The sequence below is a fragment of the Pleurodeles waltl genome, chromosome 10 (assembly GCF_031143425.1).
Source record: "Pleurodeles waltl isolate 20211129_DDA chromosome 10, aPleWal1.hap1.20221129, whole genome shotgun sequence".
NCBI lineage: Eukaryota > Metazoa > Chordata > Amphibia > Caudata > Salamandridae > Pleurodeles > Pleurodeles waltl.
In genome coordinates this window covers 863945049-863963749 of record NC_090449.1, presented here as the reverse complement: position 1 = coordinate 863963749, position 18701 = coordinate 863945049, and the positions used below count along the sequence as shown (strand labels likewise).

Sequence of the window (18701 nt, the reverse complement as noted above, 5' to 3'; positions counted from 1 at the left end):
TCTGGACTACTTTTTCTCTTTAATTCATATGCAGCGCGATCTCACTGGGCAGTAGCTGAGCGCTTTGCATGACACCGACCTTATTACATGGATAATTGCACTTTTGCAGGTTACTTGGATGATTGCACTTTTGCGGTTACTTGGATGATTGCACTTTTGCCGATATGTTTCACTGCGAGCGAACTTCTGTTTCCTTTTCTGTGTCTCCTTTGTGCTCATGGCGGCCATTTGCTTGCTTATGTGAAACTGTTTTACTTATCTGTTTATGTGACGGTTAGGAGTTTACAACCCTAATCGCTTTAACTCAAGCAAACGCAAGACCCATTGCGTTGAAAATGCCTGTATTTTGCATAAATGGTTATTCCAGCTGCCAGCCCTTCTGGATCCCCCAAAAAAGGCACTCATATGGCCTGCATTTTTCTTTGAGAAAGCTGACAACCCTATTGAAGATAAATGTGTTCAGAGTTTCTTAATGTAATCAGCATTAATGTCACCCACCTAAAAGGGACACTGCTCTTCTGTACAAGGTCATTTTTCTGTATTCTCCCTTGGACAAAGAGCTGTGACTTTTATTCACAGATACTGCAGCATCAGCGTGAGTGGTGTGTGCCCTTTCAGTGACAATGACATGCTGGACCTAAAATAATTACCCTTATGAAAGTCAAAATGGCTTCTGAACAAGGGACTGGAGCAGATAGCTCTGCTGTGCACCATAGAATCGTATGACTTTGTGATGGCTGCAGAAACAGATTACATGAAAACCTAATGAAGCCTTGGGGGCATTTTCTTCCCCGTTACTGATGCCGCCTAGTCTGTTCATTCCTACACTCGAGCGCCTCACTGTAATTTGAGTTGATTTCTTTGCTCTAAATTGATTGAGCCCTATGTACTCTCAGCTCATGTGCATTATTGGCATTACACCTATCAAGCTATTAAATGAGCAAAAAAGCTTTTACTATTGCTTGATCTCCCCCATTTTTGCGCCTGATTGCCTTGCGCGATCTAAGTTCCTCCTAACATTACCCAGACCAAAGTAAAGCTCCATTCTTAAGGAGACTCATTACTTTTGTATTGTAGCCACGTTATAATTGGGTTGTGATCTGCAAAACGTGCTCCTGTAGTGGACGGAAAAGGGAATGGGAACCACTGCAGATTGCTTATGTCGAGGTTAAGTGGTTTGAGTAGTGAGGGACTTGAATCTTATGTGCCACTGTACATGCACCCTTGTATCATTGTTGCCGGCAGGTTGGTTCACCAAGATGGATGCCTTGCCGCTGAGATAAATTGTGATCTACAGATTACGAGTTCCTGGCAAGACTGATTCAACCTTCAATCCTCCTGATGCTGGTAAATTGAGCACCATTAATTGTGTAACAATAAAATGTTAATCACTGTGCTTAGAAATGGCACGTGTGTGGTTTATAGCAATGTATAAAACGTTATCATGATTGTTACTCCTCAAAGACGTTGTTGGATTTCCTGCTGCTGTGGTATCTGGTTGTGTGGTATTCTAACATGCATTTGCAGTACCTAATTTTAAAGATTATGCACTTAATTGATGCAGATGAGTATTATCTGTATTACACTTTTTTGTTCCTGAAATGCACAGTAAACATTTAAAATAAAATCAATGAGCTATCACGAACCATGGGTTCTTCTCTGTTCGAGCCTAAATCAATATTTGTTGAGATACACTTAAGCAACCAGGCCCGTCATTTGTCTTTTAGCATTCAAAAACGCCACGAAGATAAATGGGCAGGAGTCGGTACTCCCCTCATCCTGGAGGTTTAACATGAATCTTCCATTGTCTCTTGGAGTGTGCTTCTTTCTTTCAACAGCCTTTGCTTTATTGCTGCTTAGTCTAGAATTACCATAGATTGACAGACAACATCAAGCAAATGTGGTTACCGTGATCGGAAGGTATTATCATGGCGACCCTGACACCATGTTTACTGGAGGCCATTTTGTTTCATTTAAAATGCACGACTTCCCAGAGCTCTCGAGCTTGACAGTCTGAGGTGTTTTTTCAGACAATACTTATCAAAACCTCCAGGCTTGTGTCAGCCACAGGCCCAGCTCAGCCCACACCTTTACAAGTCATCCCACTGCTGCTTGCAGAGGAGATGCCAGCAAAGTTTATCAGTAACTATGTAAAAGTTGAAAAGAGATAAACACTAAGGCGGTGTAATTGCCAACTCCTGTTTCGGAATGGGGACGTATAAAATTCTACCTGTACCGGATATCTCGTCTGCGCACTATTGCTTTGCTGGATGGGACTCTGAAGTCCATAGTGGATTGTGTTTATGTTCAGTTGTTAGAGGTTTTTCTGGTAGTATTTCCAGACAGTGATAATCTTTTGTATTATAATTCAGGCTTCTTTTGCACTTGCAAAAATAAACAGTCTGGGTAACAGATCCACAAGAGTACCAAGAAATTAACACTCATGTAAATATCAGTCCTGCAATATTGATCTCAATCTGTCTGTGCCACCAGTGCTAGTCTGCGAGATGCTCAATAGCCATAAGTGACAGAACTGGGCGCACACCCATTTATTGCAGTAGGTGTTACTGTAGAGAATTCTAGTTTGATAGAAGCAGTGGTGCATGCAAGGGTTGGTGAATTGGCCCAGGTAGCTGCCCTATAGGGCCACAGTTAAAGTTGTAGTATCCTGGGGCACAAGTATAGGTGGACAAGAGTGGCGAGTTGCTGGCAACTGATGAGACACATTGCTCAACTCAACCCCTACTGTGCATTTTTGCCCAGGTCTTCACAACGGGAGAATGAGAAGACCTTTGTTGAAGGGGGGGAGAAGGATTTCACTTCTAGCAATATGTGGGGCTGAGATGGCCTCGTATCACCTATTACAAAGGCTGAGCACACAGGATTTCTGTTGTTGCAGGCATTCTTACTGAGAAAATGAAAAATAAGACAAATAATGATGTTGTCTGGGATACATTGTTTTCAATTATTTATCCCCACTCCCGTTATTATGTTAATGTGGTTTAAAACGTACAACGCTCGTCCCTGAAGGGACATCCTTCCTCGTTTTCCTCCCCATTAGCTTGAGCGAAAGGGACCAGACCTGAGGTGACAAACTTAGCCGGTATTCCGGAGTGACCATTAAGGTATGGTGAAGTAGATACCTTCTGCTGTGCATGCTCTTGGAGCAGAACTGACGTAATAAGGGAGCAGTTGTTAATGAGCTCGGTGGTGGCCTTACATAAGTACACAGTAAAATCAAATCCTTCGATTATCTTCCTGGAGGGTATTAATTAAGTATTCAAACACAGAGCTCAAAGTTGTTGGATGAATCACTGAGGTTTTTATCCTGGAAAAAAATACAATAGGTAGCATTGACCTAAATATATCACCCCCCAACCCCTCCCCCCCCCCCCCCCCCCCCCCCCCGAAAACAACAGAAGTATGTATGGGTTATGGTCTACTTAGAAACCAAAGCTGATACGTTGCGGGAACTGTATTTAAATTATGAATATGGTGGCTGAGATTACTTTCTGTAGATGGAGACTTGACTTCTGGATTGACTGAGACTTAAGTAACTAGTGCTTACGGTGTATTACTAATAGTATTGTGATGTGGGGGAGGGGGTGGTGTGATTAAGTTGGGAAAATAAGCTTGGGAAGGGACCTTGAGGTCTGCAGATCCTCATATCTTGGCAAGATATTGATGTTTCCAGATCTTTTACATGAGACACAGCAGAGGGCTACAGGCCATGTTTAGGTTTCACATGTGCTGTGCTTGCAAAGTCTTTGTTTATTCCAGAGTCTCTCTAATTTACATGTTTCTGATTAGCCAGCATGTTGTCTCCATGCCGTCCGCTTTCACTTCTGTTGTTTTGCGGTTCTTGCTTGGCGTCCAGCTTGGATCAAGTACAGCTTCTGGGCACTGTCCAATTGCTACTGACCAGTGTCCTTCCACTGACTACTTCACTTTGAAGACCCTCTTTTGCCTTTATGAATGAGCACTCCTTGCAAGTGCATCTGAGGCTGTTTTTTGAGCTGGCCAGGGTAGGTCACTCACACGCTAGGTACTGCTGTGCTCCGAAGCCTTTACCTGTTTTGATTTGCCAAGTGAGTCTTTGGCTTGTACTCTGAGAAGTAAAAAACCTGATTGCATATTATTTGGTCAGCCATTGCTTGGGTGTCCCAAAAGAGACCGTAATGGGTTCAATAATCCCATGGGGAGGGGTGGGGTTTTTGATATCCATTTATTTGGTACTGATGTAGTACAACTCGAATGACTGCCATATTAAGGATTTCACAGGGTTCACAGTCCTGTTTAGTAATAATTCTGGATGCCTTTTTATTCATAACATGGGGCGACGGCCTCAGAAGAAACAGTGACTGTTATGGTAATGTGTAGGGGTAGGTACTCACCCCTTGAAATGTTACACTGTTTCGGACTTGTTTGTTGTCCATTAGGGGGTGCTCACACATTGCCATGGTTAAAAGATTGTTACTTTGTGCATCAGTCATAAAATTATTCTTATGTTTTTTTAAATTGTAACATTTTATTTCATAATTTGTTGCTTTTCTCCGATTTTATATTGTTAGTGACATTTTGCGGTACGTTTTAGTATGTTTCAGAAGTTACGTGTCTTTGCAAGTAGTTCTATAGTTAGAGTAAGCATACATTTCTAAAGTATTGCCTCTTTAGTAAACGTTTTGATTTGAATTAATGCCTCATTTGCATATCTTTACTGACCCAGATTCTCTCTCGGTTTTCAGATAGGACCTGAGTAAAATACTACAGCCAGCAGAGCTTTGTTACATGTCCACATAGGTAATGTTATATTTTAAACCAGGCAGACAGCTCAAACTTCTATTCTGGAGGCAACTAAGTCAGTTCTGTTCTTTTCTGTAGTGATAATAACAATGCAGAGGGATTATGGACTGCGTGTTGAAACTTTTCAAACACTCGCCCCCTGTCACAGATCTGGGTTTAATTCATCTTTCTTTTTCTCACTATGCCACCCCAGTTTGGACCCAGCCATTTGCAAATCAGTCTTGACCTTGTTTCCCATGGGAACAGGCCAGCTCGAACTGCCGGGCCAGGTTGATGGATTCAAAGCCAGTCTATGGCTGGGGTGAGTGTTTGAAAAGTTTCAACACTCTGTCCATCATTTTATTTTGTAGTGTTCCTATGTGCACCCTAAGTGGCTAAGGTATACCCAGATGTGGGTCATTTGCTCGCTGTGCCGCTTGCATTCAAACTAACCCGGCTGATGAGGGGTGATACCCGAAACCGGTGCCAGGGGGTGAGTGTTTGAAAAGTTTCAACACTCCATCATTTTATTTTGTGGTGCTGCTATGTGATAATAATGATGCCTGTTTCTGAGCATCCAAGAGACGGTTCTGTTTCTGGTCAGTATTCTTCAAGCTTGATTTAATGCTTCTCCAATAGCAAGGCTGGCCATAGGAAAACCTACTGAACAGCTGTAATATCTTAGTTTATTTTTTTGCCACTGTCAGAAAGAAGTTCTCATCAGAAACCACATTTTTGGTTAGACATTATTTGGTTACGTTAAGCAAGATTATAGTACATGTATGCAATAAACGCATATTTCAGAGTGTGCGCACCAGGCACAGATTAATCAATGCCATATTACAGAAAATTGACCGTGGCCTCCACTGCAGAAACAAGTGTTAGTGTGTCTGCCTCCCAGAGCACCTTTCATACTGCCTGCTGTGTTACATACCACTGCATATGTTTTGTTTGGTGGATCTGCAGGCCATGATGGTGCTAATGTAGGTGGCTGTAGATCAAGACTACACCCACACTTGTTGGCGCTCCCGCGGACCACCTTAAAGGTTACGTGCTTGGGACTGCTGGCATAGAGCCAGTCTCGGTCAAGGCCTGGCCTGGCTCTGCCCTGGCGGGAGGGTATGGGGCTTCTGGTGAAGTCTTTAATTTCTTTAACATCTTCTCATCCTTAACTATCATGCAAATACAGCCAGCACACATAATGAGCCACACTGAGGGATCCTGAAGAAAAATTACAAAAAGCGACTGTGCACTTGGCAGCAAGTGGTCTTCAGGAATCCACCTCGAAATGCATGTAGGGAGCCCTGCTCAGTTACAGTGCGCACACAGACATGACTTAGGCTTTCGTACTGGAGACAAGTTGGAGGTGCTCAGCTTTGACCAGGCTTATTGGTGGCAATCCACCAATGTCAAAGTGTGTTTTTAAAAAAACTTTAAACCATGCTGCACAGCTGTTAGCGCTACTGTGTAACATATCTAAAAAGCATTGTCAAAAACAACAGATTTTACTGGGACAAAACCTGTTGTCTTTGTCAGTGCATGTTATTTCCGCTGAAGACTAGGGCCAGAGGCTAAACTGTTGACATTGAAACCAGACATCTGTGTTCTAATCCCAGCTTCTGCACTCAAGTAATCGCTGGGTGTTTCTGGGAACATAAATCTAGTTTCTAGTCTCTAGCAATTGTAACTGTGTGTAATGTATACATTTTAAAACTGCTCATAAAGTCTGCTCTTCATTACAGTCCCAATTAAATTTTTCACCACACCTTAATTTATCATACTCTTATTCTTTTAGTGCAGTCTGAAAATATTGTTCGCTGCGCCAATAAAAGTTTATTTTTAAAGTCCTGAGCTGTCTCTTGAAGCTATGTTTGTGTATATCAGCCATCTAACTAAACTACTGATCCAGTTGGGGAGTAAAACCTGATGTAAGACCAGAAATTGTGAATGCTAATGCTTGTTTTTTCATTGCCAAAGTCTGTAGATCTTGAGTTTGTGACCTATTGTCTTTGACAGTGACTTTTAGCCATGCTGCACAGCATCCCCAAAGCTGTGCAGCATGGCTAAAAGAAGGTGCTATAGTGCCATGATGGTCTCATTATTTGGAAGGGCACGTGCCTACAGAATGAGACAAACAATTAAAAAAAAAGTATCACAAAAAAATATATATGCACAAAAAAATATATGTTCTGTTATTTTTAATTGGGGGAAGCAACATGGGGCTGAGGCGACAAGGAAACGGGTGAGGGAGTAGATCATGGGAGGGGGAGAAACAACTAGGAGAGGGGCGAGGCTGAGGGTCGGGTGTTGAGCAGCAATGTGCGACAGGAGGGTGCGGTTGGGTGAGAAGCAATACGATCAGGATGGGGAGGAAAAGCAACAAAAGGGAGGAATGGTGAGGAGATGGGGAGAAGCACATGGGTAGGAAAGCAACTGAGGAAGTACATGAGGGTGATTGCAGCATGGAAGGGGGTGGAGGGAGGCACGCAGCAACCGGCTGCAACACAGAGTGCAGGGGAAGAGATTAACAGAAGGGGGATGGCTGTGAAACACATGCACCTCCTGGAGTACTTAATGCCAAAGAAAAAAGTAATGCTTGAAAAGTAAGCAGTGAAAACAAAGAAGCCAGCCAGTCAAGAGATTGTAAAGAGGCTTACTCTATGGGAGGGACAAACACACAAGATTGACAAGCCAGAATATGAATAAGAATCGGGCAGGTTAGAGTGAAAGGAAAGCCAACCAATGGTAGGCAGTGGGGCTCTCCAAGCCCCCTGTACTTTCTTGGGAAGCCTACACTATGCCTCGCAACAAATTAAATGTGCTGTTTAGCAGGTTTGACCAAAAGAGATCTGTATGTTGATGCAGTGCATGAATTCCTTTATAGTCTTAAGCAAAGGGGAAATTCACGAGACATTGCTTGTTGCTTATGTAATGCAGCCAGTATTTTAACTGCGACAGGAGACCAACTTGCATTCAGTTTCTTAAATTAGGATATTATGTATTCCAAATAACCTTGAACTATCAGTATTGCTATTCTAGGCCTTAATTTGTAGTAATGTAAGGAATTGTTTAGTCTTTGGAGGCGATAGATGTCAGCTAACAGATGCCTTAATTAAAAACGAAAAAAAAAAAAGAAAAAAACTATTTCCTGAAATAATTTTTGGCTGGCCCTTTCCAACACCCAGTTTAGGAATTTGTTTTTGAAACTACAAAAACATGAATCAAACGCTTTTGGCAAAACGACCTGCCAGGACAGTGGGCAACAGAAAATACTGCCCATCTTCAAATTATCTGTTTTTGCGTAAACCTCATAAATTTATATTTATGATGTAGTCAGGCATGTATTTTTAACTGTTTGAAAGCACAATAAGATGATGGAAACAAAAAAGCTTTGAGAAAGTGTTGTCATTCGACCTCACTGGTCTTGTATATCCATGACTCAATAAACTCATGCCCCCACCGCGTGTTAAGAAAGCATTGTTAACAAGGTGTGTCAGATGTGGGTTCGTAGAGATTTCAGTCTATCAAACCGTGGATCTACCTATTCCCAATTTTCTCAAACAACCAATGTGTGTGATCATGAACAAAGCATTTGTCTTGTTTTACTTCTTTGAGGAATACAAAAAATGTACGGACTGAGGGCTTGAATTACCTTTAGCTACTGGTAATTACTCAGGGTAGCATCCCAGTCTATATTTGATTCCTACTACCCTCGTCATTCCTCCAGGTTACATCAAGCCCTATGCAAATCTCCTTTGGTCCTGCACCAATAGGAACAGTCCAGCCCAAACTTCCAAGCCAGGTCCTTACTGAACCAGAGCACAAGCAATCCAAATCGGAGTTTGACCTCTGGTCCAGCTTGTTTCTAGTGGCACAGTGAGAACAACACCTCCCCACCCCCCTTTAATCTGGGCATGCCTTACACACTTAAGGCTGCTCAGTGACAAGCAAATCAGCATCTTTGTAGTCTTTGTTTTTCTTTGTTTCTTCTTCACTTTTCTTTTAAACTGCCCTTTCATCAATCTTCCAAAGCCCATGCTGTTTCATGTACCTCCTTTTTTTTTTTTTTTTTTTTTTTTTTTTTTTTCTAACCTGTATGCTGGATCAGAAAGAGTATGGGCATTCAAATTGGCCCATATGTCGGACTGGTGGTCAATTGAAATTCTAAGAAACTCAACATGGGAATAAAATCCAGTGTTTGCTTGAAATTCACTCTACTGTTTTGGAGTGGTTGTTAGAGAATGTTTTTTTTTTTTTTTTTTAATCTTACTATGGTTGTTTTATCTGTTCTCTTATTACACACTCCTTTGTTTCAAGTTAGAGGTCTGTTTTCATTGCTTGATTATGTCCCTGTCTCTCAGCCTTCTGCTTTTGGAGTGATTTCAGCAGGTGGGGTGTGATTGAACAGGAGGTTTGCTGAGACGTTTCTGATTTTTAAGCCTTTATTTTGTTCAGTTCTGCATTTTAATGTTGCCTAGCGACATAAGGTTGAATTGTTCCCCAGAGAAATTTAAAATTATGTTGTCAAAATTAAAGTGCAAACCGGGTTCCCTCTTAGCAGTGCATGATTTTGAAGGTTTAGAAGGGATGACACATACTTCTAGTGCGAAAACCATTGTAAAAATGGGTTTCTGGACTTCTTGGGGGGGTTGACATTAAGGGTGGTAGCTTGCTTAGAAAATGCCATGTATTGTGAGTAACGTGCACTTTGCCTCAGATTTTAAAGCAGCAGTTTACAAATATACATTAACAATGTACGTTATTGCGTCGTCTTACAATGTTCATGGTTTTATTATTCGGATTACTAAATTATTGGGGTGGGGCAATTAATATAGTTAGGCCCTTGCCTTTGGGTAGTTTTATGATTAGCTGATGCACAAAGATCGGTCTTGTGAGTGAGCCCTGCGTAATGTTTTCAGTAACTTGTTTTTTACTCATTAGTCAAAGGTCTCATAAGGAGGATTAGGCTTTTTTAAACATGTCTGTAAATTGCTCGATTTGAACACCAATATTGGAAGACTGGTTTTCAGACTGGTCTGGAAAATTGATGTTAATGGATATTTTAAATAATGCTCTTGATTCTATTCGTCGATTGTGACTGAAAAGCAAAAAAAGTAAACACTACATTAAAACCCAAAAAATTACTTTTGAAATCTAGTAATTGTATTAGTTCCAGCAACATGGCATCCATGTGTCCTCATTACAGAACACGGACAGTCTAGGTTTATTAAAAAAAAGTTTGAAAGTGCTACAGAAACTGGTGTGGTGATAACTGAAAAACACCTGTTGCACACAGTATTTTGTCTACTCAAGAAGTCTGGCATTTTTTCCTAGTTTCGCATTTTCTATCATGTTATAGACCTTTTCTGCAATGTAATTTCAGATTTTTTGGACCATTAGCTACATCTGCCATGAAACAATCATGAGAGGCACACTGTTATCTTTCAGATATACTGCATCCCCAGGAGTGGGTCATGCTATTCCACATGGTTAATAAAAAGCCTCAATTTAATGTACCTGTCCACTTTTACAGAACCCTAATATTTGTATAGCGGAAATGCTGCTGTACTACTGTAGGATCTTCATTCAACCCTCAGAATGTATAATCCTAGGTAGTACTTTCCACACACTTGGTTCATTTGCTCAAAAAATACGTGAATCAGACCTGTATTGCACAGGTATAACCTGGATAAACCTGAAGGGCCCACCTTTTTGCTGAGACGTTTGCTTTAATAGTGGTTTTCTGTGCAGTTGAACCACAATTCTCATGAAATCTTCATCTGTAAGGCATTTCTGAAGTGTTACTAGAAATAAAAACTGACTTTGCTAGCAGTGATTGTGGATAGTCACAGAGCACAAAGTACATTAGCCATTTGTTGACGGCTTAGTTCTTTTTATTTGTGAAACACTATTTATTGTTAACACTTCTTAATTTGCAAACAATTATCTATGACTTTAGTTTTTTGTATTTAACGGAATGGGGCACAAGGGCCTTCAAGAGATTGCCATTAATGCTGTATGTTCTTCTGTGCGTGCTATTTTTTTTACAATGTCTTTTTTTTGGGGGGGGAATTGGTTATCAGTTTTGCCTCCTCTTGTTGGCTCTCAGATAGTCCAGAGAACCAATGCAAACATAGTTCCTTCACTTTACAACTGTTTACCATTGAAGTGTTGCTTTTCTAATATCTCCTTTTGTATACGTTCTACCATATTTTTTTTGGTAATGAGATTGCAACTAAGTGTTGAATCTCTGAAATATCTTGATTCAGAATTCTTTTTTCATTTTCTTACTACACAAAACTAAAACGTTAATTTACCCCCGCATGGTAAATAAGCATGTAGCCTTGCCCTGAATATCAACAGCGTCTGAAACTGGTATCCTAACATTTATTTTGTCCCTGGTGTCAAGCTAATCTAGCAAGTCAGGGGTATCGCCCGAAACATGTGGACTTTTATTATGGGCAAGAAGATTTAATGTATGTTTTGTCCGACAGACAAGTAGACATTAAATCATTGAAAATAAACATGCTGTGGGCACTCTGGGGAAAATTTAGAGGCCTCTGATTGGCTAGAGCCCAGTCATGGGCTTCTAGCCAATCATTGGCTGAGGGAGACTTGAGCCAAACGTCAGTGTCGTGTGAAAAGCACGGGTTCCACACTGGTGCAGCCCACCTGCGCTTGGAATCCAGCTGCCAAACGTGCAAAGCCAGACCCTGATCAGGAAACACTCTCTCCGCTGCCAGGTCCAAGAGCTGTGTGGCAGGGCAGCCTTGTGGATTTCTGCCTGGCTCTGTTTTTTTTTTTTTTTTTTTTTTTTCTTTTCCCTGTAGCCATCTCTGCCTCCCGCCCTGTCCAAGGCAGGCTGCTTGTCTTTTGTACGCTACAACGTGCTTCTTGGAATGTACAGTGGCAGGTCGGCGTTTCCAGCACACTGTATGCTTCCCCATCAGGTGTCAGTTTGCTGCAGATAATGGTATATGCAGCAGTCAAAGCCTTATGAAAAGTATGTGGACTGTGATGCTGCATGCAGCGGGCTGTGTTCAGTGAGCGTGGGGGGCGGGGTCAAATGTGTGGCATTTTAACTAAATTTACAATAGCCAAACAGACAAATGTTTGTCACCAGGCTCATTTAAAATATGTGCATTTGATAACCATAACTGATCAAAATATCTTTGCAGAGAATGAACTGGCATAATTTCTATAAGCAGAAGCACCTTAAACCCAATTCCAACCAAGAACAAGTGGAGAATGGTAAACAGGGAGCTGCGCCTCCTTGTGGCAGAAGCAGACACATCTGTCACGCCAGGGAGAACTGGCACTTACAATCCCGAGAGCATTGAGTCTGGACCAGAATCTGTAATGATGTCTGCCAGATCGCCTCCCCAATCCCATCCAGAAAAAAGAGATTTGCTTATCCATAGAATGCACCATTAAGTCTGCCCTCCGTAAAGCGACTGTGATGTCATCCTGCGTGTATGGTTCACATGTCTTCAGTGCTAGAGATACATTTGGTTCAGTCCAACCAAAGGAAATCGGCGATCACCATCTGTAAAGGGTGATCGTTTTACTCCCAGCTGTAAGTAGGACATTCTGTTTGCATTATGATATAGATAATTTAAGAAGGGGAAAATAAGGCCATTTAAAACCACACTATTTTCTTATACTATTGGCAGTGTGAAGGTTTGGGTGCGAGTCTTAGCCTCGTTTCACACATCACATGGTTTGTTGCTGGGACAGCGCAGGCCTTCCCAAAAGCAGAGTCCATAGCACCTCAAGACAAAAAAATAAAGGCATAAGAAAATACGGAGTAATTAACATCAGCAGTAAGGCCATACAGCTGGAGTTAATACAAAAATACAGTTATGTCCGACATTAGAGCCTTGGAGAGTGGTCATTTTGGTAAAGTGGCAATTTATCTCCTTCAGTATTTCTTTTGCAAGAGGCTGCTTAAGCTCCCCGGATTCCTATGGAGCCTGTACTCGTAAATCTTAAATGGTTTACCAAGAGCCGATGAGGATATGCCTTCATTCTGCCGAAACCACCTATGCTCTTCTTGCACATTATTTTCACTCTAGTTTGATGCTGCAGTCGGTGCTCACCACAGAGTCTGGCAGATAGGTAAAAAAGGATGGGGTAAGAGGGAGAGCGAAAGCTGTGAGGTTTGTGTTGCACACTTTCAGCAAATTCTGACATTTTAGCCAGTAACCTATCCGAAATGCAAAACAACAAGAATTCAGGGTGCAGCAGGCTTTTAAAAAGCAGTCCTGGCTGGAATTACGACTCGTAATGATGGGGCTGGCACTATTCTGGCAGCCAGGCCTGGCTTTAGGGCGGTGCGAGTGGTGTCCTGGATTGGCGGCGCTGATCTCAGGGGGCACTGTGTGAAACTTGCGATTTAAAAGCACCTGCTGAAAAGTTCCTGGTGCGTCCAGCCTTCAGGAAACAATTAAAATGTCAAGGTTCCTCTTGTGCTTATTGTTCCTGCTAGGCAGAGAGAGAGAAATGTTTTGTTTAGGGGCAGCTTAAACTCCCCTTAAAGTAGCGCAGAGGGTTAATATGCCTGCTGGAAATAACAGAACTATATTTTATGTGGATAGCTGAGTGGATTCGTAAAGCCAGCCTTTACAAGTGCTTTAAAATAAATGTATGTGAAAGGGGGCTATAGAGATGAGGGACATATTTTCTGGGTGATAGTCAGTGAATCTGAGGAGATGGTCATGGGATGGGAGGGGGCGCCAAAAAAGGCACAGGGCACCACCAGCGCTAAAGCAGGCCCTGCTGGCAGGCATACTAGAAAACCACTTTTTCTTGCTCAACCATGTGGATGAGGAAGCTGCAGCAACCGAGTATAAACTATTTGCACTGCAGCAAGTGAGTCACACGTGGCTGTGCCCAGTGAAGTTGATACCTCGGGCCACCCCTGGCCTTTAGGCAACACTGAGCACTTTGCATTCTGGGACTAGTGCTACAATTTTCACAATGGTGGACTGGCTCTTTGTCTTACATGACTACTGTGCATTACCAAATTAAGTGCATGTTTATTATATGCCACAAATATTTTCAATATGATCAACATGTTAGAAAAGAGTTAGGTTAGTGGTACCTTATACATCCTACAAGGAGTGTTTCAGCCCCTGTTTGCAACAAATGTGCTAATTTGTATCTAATTACATTGACAGAAGTGCCCGGCCCTACCCACAATAAACTGTCACTCAAAGTGAGACACATTATCTAACTAAATGTCACGCATAAGCATGCAAATAAAAAAACATTCAAACGTCGCTCATAAGTATCCTGGAAACTTGACCGCTATGTAGCGACTTGCATATTTTGTGTGCTACGAGGTCCCAGCCTGTGACTGAAAGCGCTGTGAATAAGTAAGTCATTATTTTAAACTTGCATTACACACAATATAAGGTAGAATGGTGCAAAAAGTGGAAAAAAGTTTAAGATAAAATTATGCTTCCAAAATTATTAATGCCCAGAATGTATGTAATGCAATTTATTTTATATAACTGCACTTCACAGCTCAGCTGGTAACTCCCTAATACTACCACTGAAGAATAAATCTTTGTCATCACAAAATCTTAATGTGATTCCTCAGTTAAAGCCAGTAGTGGCTCCCAAGCACCCTTTACATTTGCAGATTAACCTCCTCATATATGTGAGAGCCTAGAAAATTGACTCATTGTCATGCCTGTTTGTTTTTTGCTCTTATTGTTATGATGCTACTTGGCATCTGTCAAAAGCTTTTTGCAGATGCTGCATCACATCAGCAAAAAGTGCTTGCAAAGCTAATAGGTCCGGATGAAAAGTGAGACCTGTTTACTTTGTAAACGGTCTTCAAAGAAGAAGCATATGCTTTGCCCCACAAACGTGGGTGAGGTAAAAACTGTTCCTGTTGTATTCTTGTACCACCCCACATAATCCTAACATAACCAAGAATAAAAGTATGATGCTGGAAAAATAAAACAAGTTTTTCATTCTCACTGGGTGGAATCCTGATCGGCTAAACCTGAACGAAATTCAAAAGGGGGGAAGAACCAAAAATGTACAGTACTATTTGCCAAAAATATCCCACTGTAGCAGTCAGCTATTCGGGTTGAGGTAGAAATGCATTCTTAAGTGGATGTGACCAGTTGCGCATTGAACCACTCAGAGCAAATACGGCATAAGGCTCATCTGACATGTTTCATGGCACCGCCAGGAAATGAAAGAAGTGGCCTTGCAGTCAGATGCTTAAAGCGAGTACCTCAAATTCCAGTGCCCCTACAGAGCACCCCTCATCATTAAAGTACTGCAAAAACTGAAGGAGAGAGAAAGAAAGTAACTGACCATTTTGTTTAACAATGCTTACCTAATTACAAACAAGGTAAGCTATTCTCAGTTCAGACATGGAACCATATGTAAGGCTATGAAAAAAGCTGGGGTGGATATAAAAGAAAATTATACAAACCGTGAAAAAAACATCATAATTCATAAGATGTGAGGCAGATGTACTTCAACAAGACATCAAAAGAGTTTCAAATCCTCGCTTCATCTGCATTATTGCTGATGGGAGCACAGATGGTGCCATAATTGAACAGGAAACTGTGCTGGTGAGAGTAGTCAGTGGTGGGAAACCCTACACTCTAATTGCAGATCTTGGTCGACTCAAACATGCACTTGCTCAAGGTGTTCTGAGTGATACAGTTAAAGGAATAAAAAAGCTTCTCTTTGGATTTAGTAGTCCTGAGGTCTGCAGAGCATTCAGGCCCATCCCTAATAGCTGTCAAATTTCAATGGTGCTGCAGTTATGATGGGATCTAAGTGTAGGGTTGCAGCCCTCCTAAAAATACCTTTTTCTTCTACCATTCCACAGTGTAACTCACAAACTTCAGCTTGGGATTCTAGGAGCTGTAAAATCCAACCTCTCTATTTGTCAGTTTGAACAAGCTTTGAAATTAATTTTCAAACTTTACTGATATTGCCAAGAGATGCCAAAGAAATGTCGGGAATAATTGATGAAAACTTTGCACATTTCACTGATATATTAAACAGGTTAGACGGGTATCCAGCAAAACCAGGCCTTTGGCAGCTATGCAACAAAACCTGCAGACAGTGGTTCTCCACCAGGGACAGGTTGCAGCTGGGAGCGATGATTCTGCTGGTAAGGTAAAAAAGTACCTCTCAATTGTATCTAGCTTTACATTTATAAGAAAACCCTTAACCGTCTCGGATGTTGTGAAGCCAGTGTCTCAGCTTTCAGAATTATTCAAGTCTAATGAACTGCTTTAATTGCATGTTCCACCTGCTGTAGAGGGGTGTGTATTGACCCTAATAGGCCTAAAGAGTGAGTTGAGTGAATACATGCATGTTCTGCTTAGCTTCAGACTAAGAGGGAACAAAGCTAAAGAATGCAGCACTTTTAGTCTGAGTAATGAATTTATTAAGGCACTTCCCAGATCTCAAACGAAAGCACATAAAAATATGAACTTGAGCATTTAACTTGAGTGCAGTAAAACATGTAGATACCAAAATAATATATATAATGTTCTTGCCAACATCAAGCCGAGGAGCCCTGGACAGCTGAGGCAGTAGGAGATCCTTCCAGCATGGGATATTTTACCCTGAGCCATGCGTCCACATTCAGCACCATTCAGTACCAAGCCTCCCCACCATATATACCTTAAACCCAAGAGGAAGGTTCTGGCAACCTCCCCTTCCCTTTGCGTAAGTTATGAAATTCAAGTGCTGGCTGTGCTCGGTCTGTCAAAAACACGCAAAGGAATGGCCCAGATGCGCATTCCAGAGACAGAGAAGCTGTACTTTACCTTGATGGAAACATTCCCAGGCTGAAGCCTTCGCTTATGTACCTTCCACATCCCCCGTGTTTTGTTCAAACACGATGTCACCTTGTGCTAGGAAGAAGAGCACAAACACGTTCTGTGTAGAAAACAAGCTGTGCGTGGAAAAATACCTGCACCAGCGGTGTAACTGCATCTGAAGCTAAGAACAAAATGGGGTCAGTGGTCAAAATGGAATCAGTTGTTAAATACAGATAGCACTACAATGCAGCAGTTTTTTTTTTTTTCATAAATAGTATCACCCCGAAGAAAATAGGCTTGGAAACATTCCTACTGATTGCTGGGAAATAGTTGTCAGGACGTTACCCACCAGCAGAAACCAACAAAAGTGACAAAGAGCTCATTGACAATGTGGATAAGTACATTGATGAGAGGTTTGTAAATTTTAATTGCATGTCATTTCAATTTCAAGGATTTCAGACATTTAATTAAACACTATGGCCAGATTGTAGAGAAGAACTCTATAAATATGTGTTCTCTGATATTGAGGAAATTGTTCATCATTTTGAGGTACTTTTCATCTCAGACGAGAGGTTGTCAAATGTAGAGGAGTTTTTGTGTAATTAAAACCCATATGAAAAGCTTTCAGAACGAAGACAGTCCTCTATTGCCTGCAAACTCCACCCTTCTAGCAACAAAACCTTCCACATTAACTGATATATTAAAGCTTGTGGAGATGATGTTCACATTCAGTGTATCTACAGCAGGCAGAAGCTGAACAAGTTGTATGCAATGAATATCATTAAGAAACCACTAAGAACATGGATAAATCAAGATGTTCTCCAAAACCTAATGCTTCGTAAGATTAAAAAAAGACCCAACTTTGAGGAATGTGACCCCAGCAGAGCTGTTGAGGTCTGGCTTACAACAGGACGAGAGGCCACATCTATCATAACTGTTGAAGTATTGCCAATATGAGTCTTAGAGCAGCTTGCCATGCAAGATCATTTATTATTGTATTACTATAACATTTCTATACATTTGGATAATCGGGATAATATTGCTTTTCAAGTTATTCCTTAGCATGATTACAAAGCATTGAATTATTGATTTTAATAAAACAAAATACACATTTATTACATTTTTCAGACTTTATAATTGATGTAGGGAGTAGGTGGGACAAGTGGAATTTTACAGGACATGTAGATCTCCGCATCATTTTGTCCCTTGGCCAAGTGGATTATTTTAAACATTCCACACCCCTGTTGTAAAAAGAAAAAAATATATTGCTGATTAGCTCTACCTGAGCAGTATTTGGTAAATTTCTGTTGGTAGTAGGGAGAACATTTCTGTACGGAGAACATTTCTATACACAACTATTTTTGTCTAGTGTCCATAGAATGCTTATGACACTTTTTCCCCATAGTAAGGGAAGTATTGCATTTTTGATTAAACCACATTGTTCTCAGTTAATTGTCCTTTATGTTCAAATGATGTCCAAAGGTAGGTGTATGGTGACTGTAGTGTGGAGCTCTTCTATCATGCCTCCTGGTTTACCGTGTTTAACTTTTTCTTCAAGGAAAACAGAAGAGCTTCATCTAACCATAAAGAAAATTCTTCTTTCATGCTTCTTCATCTACATTACATAGCTTTTAACATAAGAACAGTGTAGTAGCTCCAAAGAAATACAATGTAAGAACAAACTCTATATGTGCAAGTAGGAAGCTGCATCACAAAGTCAGCTTAATGATGTCCCAGTGCATCACTGTAAGGAGGAAAAACAACTGATCCCCGAGACCTTTATAGCAAGAGGAACCCTTTTTGCATCATTCTCCTCTTAGAGGTTATCTCCTAGCAAGCCTGTAAAATGTTCTCTCACAGTACGATATTTTATCACAGTATAACAAAGTGATAAGAGTACGTTTCTTTACCAGAAACAGATGGGGCTTTTAGTGCAGACACTTCATCTCGCTTTCTTGCCCATCTTAGTACTGGTGGGCGGAGCTGAGGTGTCTCCTAAAGTCTTCACAAGTCTGCATTCATTTTTTTTTTTGGTCCATGTGCCCCATCTCCTTTGCTCGTCTAATCAGTTTTTTCAGAAGAATTCTATTTAAATTGAACCTGGAAGAACGT

The 18701-nt window shown here is 41.2% G+C and overlaps 1 protein-coding gene across 1 annotated transcript in view; it reads left to right on the top strand.

Annotated features, from left to right (window-relative positions):
* FAM171A1 (family with sequence similarity 171 member A1) overlaps positions 1-18701 on the top strand; it is a 409935-nt gene that overhangs the window by 66164 nt on the left and 325070 nt on the right. The gene's annotated exons all lie outside the window — the stretch shown is intronic.